The sequence below is a fragment of the Salvelinus sp. IW2-2015 genome, unplaced genomic scaffold (assembly GCF_002910315.2).
Source record: "Salvelinus sp. IW2-2015 unplaced genomic scaffold, ASM291031v2 Un_scaffold2095, whole genome shotgun sequence".
Classification (NCBI taxonomy): domain Eukaryota; kingdom Metazoa; phylum Chordata; class Actinopteri; order Salmoniformes; family Salmonidae; genus Salvelinus; species Salvelinus sp. IW2-2015.
The window spans coordinates 109,405-117,130 of record NW_019943434.1 but is presented as its reverse complement, the minus strand read 5'-3'; the positions used below and the strand labels follow the sequence as shown (position 1 = coordinate 117,130).

Below are 7,726 nucleotides of genomic sequence, written 5' to 3'. Positions count from 1 at the left end.
GAATACAGATGGAAATCTTATCCCAGCCGGCGACCCTGCTGCACGCCGAAAAAGGGGCAAACGAGGCGGTCTCGTGTCAGGCTTCGGAGACGGGCACATCGCGCTCCACTCCCTAGCATACTACTCGCCAATGTCCGTCTCTTGACAATAAGGTTGATGAAATCCGAGCACGGGTAGCATTCCAGAGAGACATCAGGATTGCAACGTGCTCTGCTTCACGGAACATGGCTAACTCAAGGGACGCAGGAGTCGGTGCAGCCAGCTGGTTTCTTCATGCATCGCGCCAGACAGAACAAACATCGTTTCCCGGTAAGAAAGGGGCGGGGGTATGCCTTATGATTAGAACGAGAAGTGGTGTGATCATCATAACACACACAGGAACTCAATTCATTCTGTTCACCTGATCTAGAACTCCTCACAATCAAAGTCGACCGCATTATCTACCAAGGGAATTCTCTCAATCATAATCACAGCCTATATATTCCCCCCAAGCAACACATCATGGCCCTGAACAACTTTAATCTGACTCTTTTAACTGGAAACCACACACCTGAGGCTGCATTCATCGTAGCTGGGGATTTAACAAGCTAATCTAAAAACAAAACTCCCTAAATTCTATCAGCATATCGATTGTGCTACCAGGCTGGAAAACCCTAGATCATTGTTATACTAATTTCCGCGACGCATATAAGGCCCTCCCGCCCCCCTTCGGAAAAGTGACCACGACTCCATTTTGTTGATTCCAGCTACAAACAGAAACTCAAAACAACAAGCTCCCGCGCTCAGGTCTGTTCAACGCTGGTCGACCAATCTGAATCCACGCTTCAAGACTGCTTTGATACCGGATTGGAATATGTTCCGCATCGCGTCCAACAACAATATTGACGAATATTGCTGATTCGTGGGAGCGAGTTCATTAGAAGTGCATTGACATGTGTCGTACCACACCAACGATAAAAACATTCCCAAACCAGAAACGTGGATTGACGGCAGCATTCGCCGTGAAACTGAAAGCGCGAACCACTGCTTTTACCAGGGCAAGGTACCGGAAGCTGACGAATACAAACAGTGTAGCTATTCTCTCCGCGAAGGCAATCAAAACAGGCTAAGTCCCAGTACAGAGACAAAATCGAGTCGCAATTCAACAGCTCAGACACAAGAGTGTTGCAGGGTCTACAGTCAATCACGGATTACAAAAAGAAGAACCAGCCCGTCGCGGACCAGGATGTCTTGCTCCCAGACAGGCATAACAACTTTTTTGCCCGCTTGAGGGACAATACAGTGCCACTGACACGGCCCCGCTACCAAAACCTGCGGGCTTCCTTCACTGCAGCCGAGGTGAGTAAACATTTAAACGTGTTAACCCTCGCAAGGCTGCAGGCCCAACGGCATTCCCGCCGCGTCCTCAGAGCATGCGCAGACCAGCTTGGCTGGTGTGTTTACGGACATATTCAATCAATCCTTATCCCAGTCTGCTGTTCCCATGCTTTCAAGAGGGCCACCATTGTTCCTGTTCCAAGAAAGCTAAGGTAACTGAGCTAAACGACTACCGCCCCGTAGCACTCACTTCCGTCATCATGAAGTGCTTTGAGAGACTAGTCAAGGACCATATCACCTCCCCCTACCGGACACCCTAGACCACTCCAATTTGCTTACCGACCCAATAGGTCCACAGACGACGCAATCGCAACCACACTGCACACTGCCCTAACCCATCGTGACAAGAGGAATACCATGTGAGAATGCTGTTCATCGATTACAGCTCAGCATTTAACACCATAGTACCCTCCAAAACTCGTCATCAAGCTCGAGCCCTGGTCTCGACCCGGCCCTGTGCAACTGGGTCCTGACTTCCTGACGGCGCCCCCAGGTGTGAGGTAGGTAACAACATCTCCACCCGCTGATCCTCAACACTGGGGCCCCACAAGGTGCGTTCTGAGCCTCTCCTGACTCCCTGTTCACCCACGACTGCGTGGCCATGCACGCTCCAACTCAATCATCAAGTTGCGGATGACACTACAGTGGTAGGCTTGATTACCAACAACGACCGAGACGGCCTACAGGGAGGAGGTGAGGGCCCTCGGAGTGTGGTGTCAGGAAATAACCTCACACTCAACGTCAACAAAACAAAGGAGATGATTGTGGACTTCAGGAAACAGCAGAGGAGCACCCCCTATCCACATCGACGGTCAGTAGTGGAGAAGTGGAAAGTTTTAATTCTCGGTGTACACATCACGGACAAACTGAATTGGTCCACCCACACAGACAGCGTTGTGGAAGAAGGGCCAGCAGCGCCTCTTCAACCTCAGGAGGCTGAAGAAATCGGCTTGTCACCAAAAGCCACTCACAAACTTCTACAGATGCACAATCGAGAGCATCCTGTGGGCTGTATCACCGCCTGGTAGGCAACTGTCCGCCCACAACGTAAGGCTCTCCAGAGGGTAGTGAGGTCTGCAGAACGCATCACCAGGGGCAAACTACTGCCCTCCAGGACACCTACACCACCGATGTCCCAGAAGGCCATAAAGATCATCAAGGACAACAACCACCCAAGCCACTGCCTGTTCACCGCGCTATCATCCAGAGGCGAGGTCAGTACAGGTGCATCAAAGCAGGGACCGAGAGACTGAAAAACAGCTTCTATCTCAAGGCCATCAGACTGTTAAACGCCACCACTAACATTTAGCGGCCGCTGCCAACATACTGACTCACTCCAGCCACTTTAAAAATGGAATTGATGGAAATTATGTAAAAATGTACCACTAGCCACTTTAAACATGCCACTTAATATAATGTTACATACCTACATTACCCATCTCATATGTATATACTGTAACTCTATATCATCTACTGCATCTTGCCATCTTTATGTTAATACATGTACCACTAGCCACTTTAAACAATGCCATTAATATAATGTACATACCTACAGTACTCATCTCATGATGTATATACCGTACTCTATACCATCTACTGCATCTGCCATGCGTTCTGTACCACCACTCATTCATATATCTTTATGTACATATTCTTATCCTTTACACTTGTGTTGTGTGTGTAAGGTAGTAGTTGTGGAATTGTTAGGTTAGATTACTTGTTGGTTATTACTGCATTGTCGGAACTAGAAGCACAAGCATTTCGCTACACTCGCATTAACATCTGCTAACCATGTGTATGTGACTAATAAATTTGATTGATTGATTTGATATTCACCTGCTATTCCTTCTAAGAAATGAAGGTGTGGCGAGGTGTCTACAGATAAGCCGTATTCGACCTTTACTTAATTCCACCACCTTTATGCACAATTAATAAGGTTGAGCGGGTTGCTGTGGAACACATCTTTCTCCTGTAATTTACAACTTGATAAGGTCTATGGATTCTAGGTAAATATGGCAGCAAACTGAAGGATATCACCTTTTCCAAAGTGAACTTCATGTAATGCCATGTAATTCAGTAATGTAAGGCCAACAAGGCAGAGTTCATCTCAGCCTATGCTTCCCTCCAGTTCCCTCGATTTTGGCACTGACGGAAACATGGATACCACTGATAACACTGCTACTCCTACTGCTCTCTCCTCGTCTGCCCACGTTTCTCGCATACCCCGAGAGCTCTGGTCAGCGGGGTGGTGGCACTGGATCCTCATCTCTCCCAAGTGGACATTCTCTCTTTCTCCCCTGACCCACTGTCTATCGCCTCCTTTGAATTCCATGCTGTCACAGTTACCAGCCCTTTCAAGCTTAACATCCTTATCATTTATCGCCCTCCAGGTTCCCTGGAGAGTTCATCAATGAGCTGACGCCCTGAATAAGTTTCCTTTCCTGAGGATGGCTCACCTCTCACAGTTCTGGGTGACTTTAACCTCCCCACGTCTACCTTTGACTCATTCCTCTCTGCCTCTTCTTTTCCATCCTCTCCTCTTTTGACCTCACCCTCTCACCTTCCCCCCCTACTCAACAGGCAGGCAATACGCTGACCTCATCTTTACTAGATGCTGTTCTTCCACTAATCTCATTGCAACTCCCTCCAAGTCTCCGACCACTACCTTGTGATCTACATACCTTTATGATTTATATTTACATGATTGAGATATATTCATTTGTTAGTGTAATTCAGTTTTTGGCCCCCTCTTGCCCATTCATTGTACTGTGTTAAGTGTGTTAGTATAAAGGCAGGAAGTTCGTTCTTCGGGGGAAGGAGTCCTTGCTAGACGCGGGAGCGGTATAGTTTTTTGACCATACAGACAGACAGGTCATATTATGTATTTGCCATATTAAGTCATCTCTGCTTTAAGTTGATTGGAGAATAATTTTTTGTTAGATATAAGAAGAATAAACATTTTTGTTGCACCATATCCCTGGATCTCATTGAATGTTTGGCCGTTTGGAAACCTTGTGTAGGGACTGTATGCGTACGAAACAACCCCGCTTCAGGCTTGGGCAATGGCTATGGTAAAGAGGAAAGGAAGCCACTACATTCAAGTCAAAAAACTCCGTGAAGGATTACTACCGGAAGGAAATCTCCGGTTCGGACACACGCTGGATTTTGTTCTATTTGTAATTGCATTCGGACCATAAGGACAGCTCGCTTGGAAGGATTTGAACTCCTAGATTTCGCCAGCCGTGAGTAACCACTGCGAATGAATGAGCTGCCCTGTTCAATGCGATCGTTTGATCATGCATATTATGGAWGCGCAAATGTGCTTATAATTGGAATGTTTGATAAACTTGGAAATGGAATTCAAAACACAGCGCTGTGAAAACAATTAAGAAGTTTAAGTTTGGGAAACACAGATCCTATGCACAATGTAGCCTGGATGTAGCCATAATCATATGTCTAATATTTGTCCTAACGTGGAAATGCAATGCATCAACGCAACGAATACAATTTAAGGATCTAAAGACATGACAGCTATGTGAGCTCTTCATTTAGATGACACTACAACATTCTATGACAGCCATGTTAGTGTAACAGTTTAACTTTAGTCCGTCCCCTCGCCCCGACCCGGGCGCGAACCTGGGACCCTCTGCACACATCAACAACTGACACCCACGAAGCATCGTTACCCATCGCGCCACAAAAGCCATAGCCCTTGCAGAGCAAGGGGAACCACTACTTCAAGGTCTCAGAGCAAGTGACGTCACCGACAAAGGCTATTAGCGCGCACCACCGCTAACTAGATAGCCATTTCACATCGGTTACACTAGCTCTTCATTTACATGACTCTACATCATTCTATGACAGCATTGTTAGCTCCCCGTTTACATGACATGAGGAGTATTTAGACTATTCTATGTAACTGAATGTCTAGAATCAGAACAGTATTCACTATTCTAAAGGTTGGCCCAACTGTCTTGTCTTCTTGTAGGGATATTTCCAGAGGCAGAGAAAGACCCAGGGATCCAGATGGCCTCCATGGTGCAGCGACAGGGAGAGAAGGAACTCTTCATCCGCACCTTCTTCACCCTCCAGTCCTGCTCCAGCATCGTGGGCTCCCAGGTCCTGTGCTTTACTAAAGAGAGCCAGTTACTACAGGTAACATCTAATATTTGTCCTAACGTGGAAATGCAATGCATCAACGCAACGATACTTTAAGGATCTAAAGACATGACAGCTATGTGAGCTCTTCATTTAGATGACACTACAACATTCTATGACAGCCATTCGTTAGTGTAACAGTTTAACTTTAGTCCGTCCCTCGCCCCGACCCGGGCGCGAACCTGGACCCTCTGCACACATCAACAACTGACACCCGAAAGCATCGTTACCCATCGCGCCACAAAAGCCATAGCCCTGCAGAGCAAGGGGAACCACTACTTCAAGGTCTCAGAGAAAGTGACGTCACCGACAAAGGCTATTAGCGCGCCACACACGCTAACTAGATAGCCATTTCACATCGGTTACACTAGCTCTTCATTTACATGAACTCTACATCATTCTATGACAGCATTGTTAGTCCCCGTTTACATGACATGAGGAGTATTTAGACTGTTCTATGTAACTGAATGTCTAGAATCAGAAACATATTCACTATTTAAAGGTTGGCCCAACTTCCTTGTCTTCTTGAGGGATATTTCCAGAGGCAGAGAAGACCCAGGGATCCAGATGGCCTCCATGGTGCAGCGACAGGGAGAGAAGGACCTTCATCCGCACGCTTCTTCACCCTCCAGTCCTGCTCCAGCATCGTGGGCTCCCAGGTCCTGTGCTTTACTAAAGAGAGCCAGTTACAGTACAGGTATATATATAAACAATAATAATAAATATATATATATAACATATATATATATATATAATAATAAGAAGTATACATAACACACAAAACACACACACACTTGTGTGGAGTTGAGCTTGGCTGCTTTAAGACCAACAGCTGGAGGTTCCCCCTGATTGGCTCTGTGTATTCCCCCTGCAGAGCTGGGCTGAGTTCGTCAGGACAGTGGATGCAGACATCATCTGGGTACAACATCCAGACACTTCCCTTCCCTACCTGCTGAACAGAGCAGCTCTCGTCAAGTCTTGACCTCTTTCTTGTGCAATTCCCCACTTGAAAAGGACAGTCCCTCCACATGAAGATTTAACTGGATTTCACTCAAAAACAAGCCATGGAATCAGTTGTTTGTCTTTTATTTACCATTCTTTGGTTGGCAGTAAAAAGGTGAAAAACCTCAAAAAAGAGATGAACAAATACAAGTTACTATTTGAGTTGACAGCCCAATCAAAATACACAAAATTATCCACATTCACCCCAGATAACACACATTTCTGCCACCATAAAACACAAGGTTTCCACTTTAAGCAAATGTTTCCCAAAAAGAAACCAACATTTTTTTCAAATGAGCAGAATCAGTATATTTTTATCTAATTTTGCATTTTAGCCAAATACATTCAAAATATTTTTAGTAGTAAAAAATGACATTCTTTTCTAATCAGTAGTTTTAAACAGACATCTTTCATTTTTTAGCCAAAAGATTTTTAGACTATACATTTTTTACTGAATTAAGAACTTGGTTAACTAAGATTTCTACAAAGTTTAAATTACTTTTAACCATTTTCAAACAAGTTCTTTGTCAACAATGAATTTGGCTCTCTTACTTTTCCTTAATACCCACAAACAACATTTAAAGTTATAAATACCACTGCAAAAGTCCTATCAAAGTTAAGAGTTAAGAGTCTGTGTTTTCCAGAGTATCATTAGCAGCGCACTGCTTAAGTCAGTCTAGCCAAGCATGGCTAATATGGCGCTTACCGGCTGTCTTTCACAGTTTTTGTGGAGGGCTTGGACTTGCACGTCACCTTGATCAAAGATGAAGTTTCCTTGGTCTTGTGGTGTTATAAATGCTCCTTTCACTGCGTTCTAAAGACAACAGCAGAGCCAGGTGCTGGCACGCCCAGATTGCCTGGAAGATTTGTTCCACCTGGTTCACCACTGATTGAAGGAGGAGGAGTTTCACACTGAGGAGCTCCCAGGCAGTTTGTCAGCACAGCTACCCTGAAGGTCAGTACAGACTGGCCATGGCTCTATGGAAAGTTCTAGAATCAGAACGTCCAGATTCTAAGTCTAACCTGCCAGATCAATGTCTGTTGATGCAGTATTTGTTGTATATTGCCTTGTTGTATGTGGACCAGTCAGTCTAACAACTGGAGCTGTACCTGCTGTCATAAGATACTAAACCACTTACATTTACATATAAACATATAACATTATTACCCCACTACATATCTACAATAC

At 45.2% G+C, this 7,726-nt stretch overlaps 1 protein-coding gene across 1 annotated transcript in view; it reads left to right on the top strand.

The window, feature by feature from the left end:
• LOC112072943 (protein Jade-1-like) overlaps window positions 1-6,451 on the top strand; it is a 23,582-nt gene extending 17,131 nt beyond the window's left edge. The window contains exons 3-4 of the mRNA XM_024140318.2: window positions 5,366-5,532; window positions 6,410-6,451. The gene's annotated coding sequence lies outside the window, so the exon portion shown is untranslated. The remainder of the gene's footprint in view (window positions 1-5,365; window positions 5,533-6,409) is intronic.
• Window positions 6,452-7,726: the final 1,275 nt, after the last annotated feature.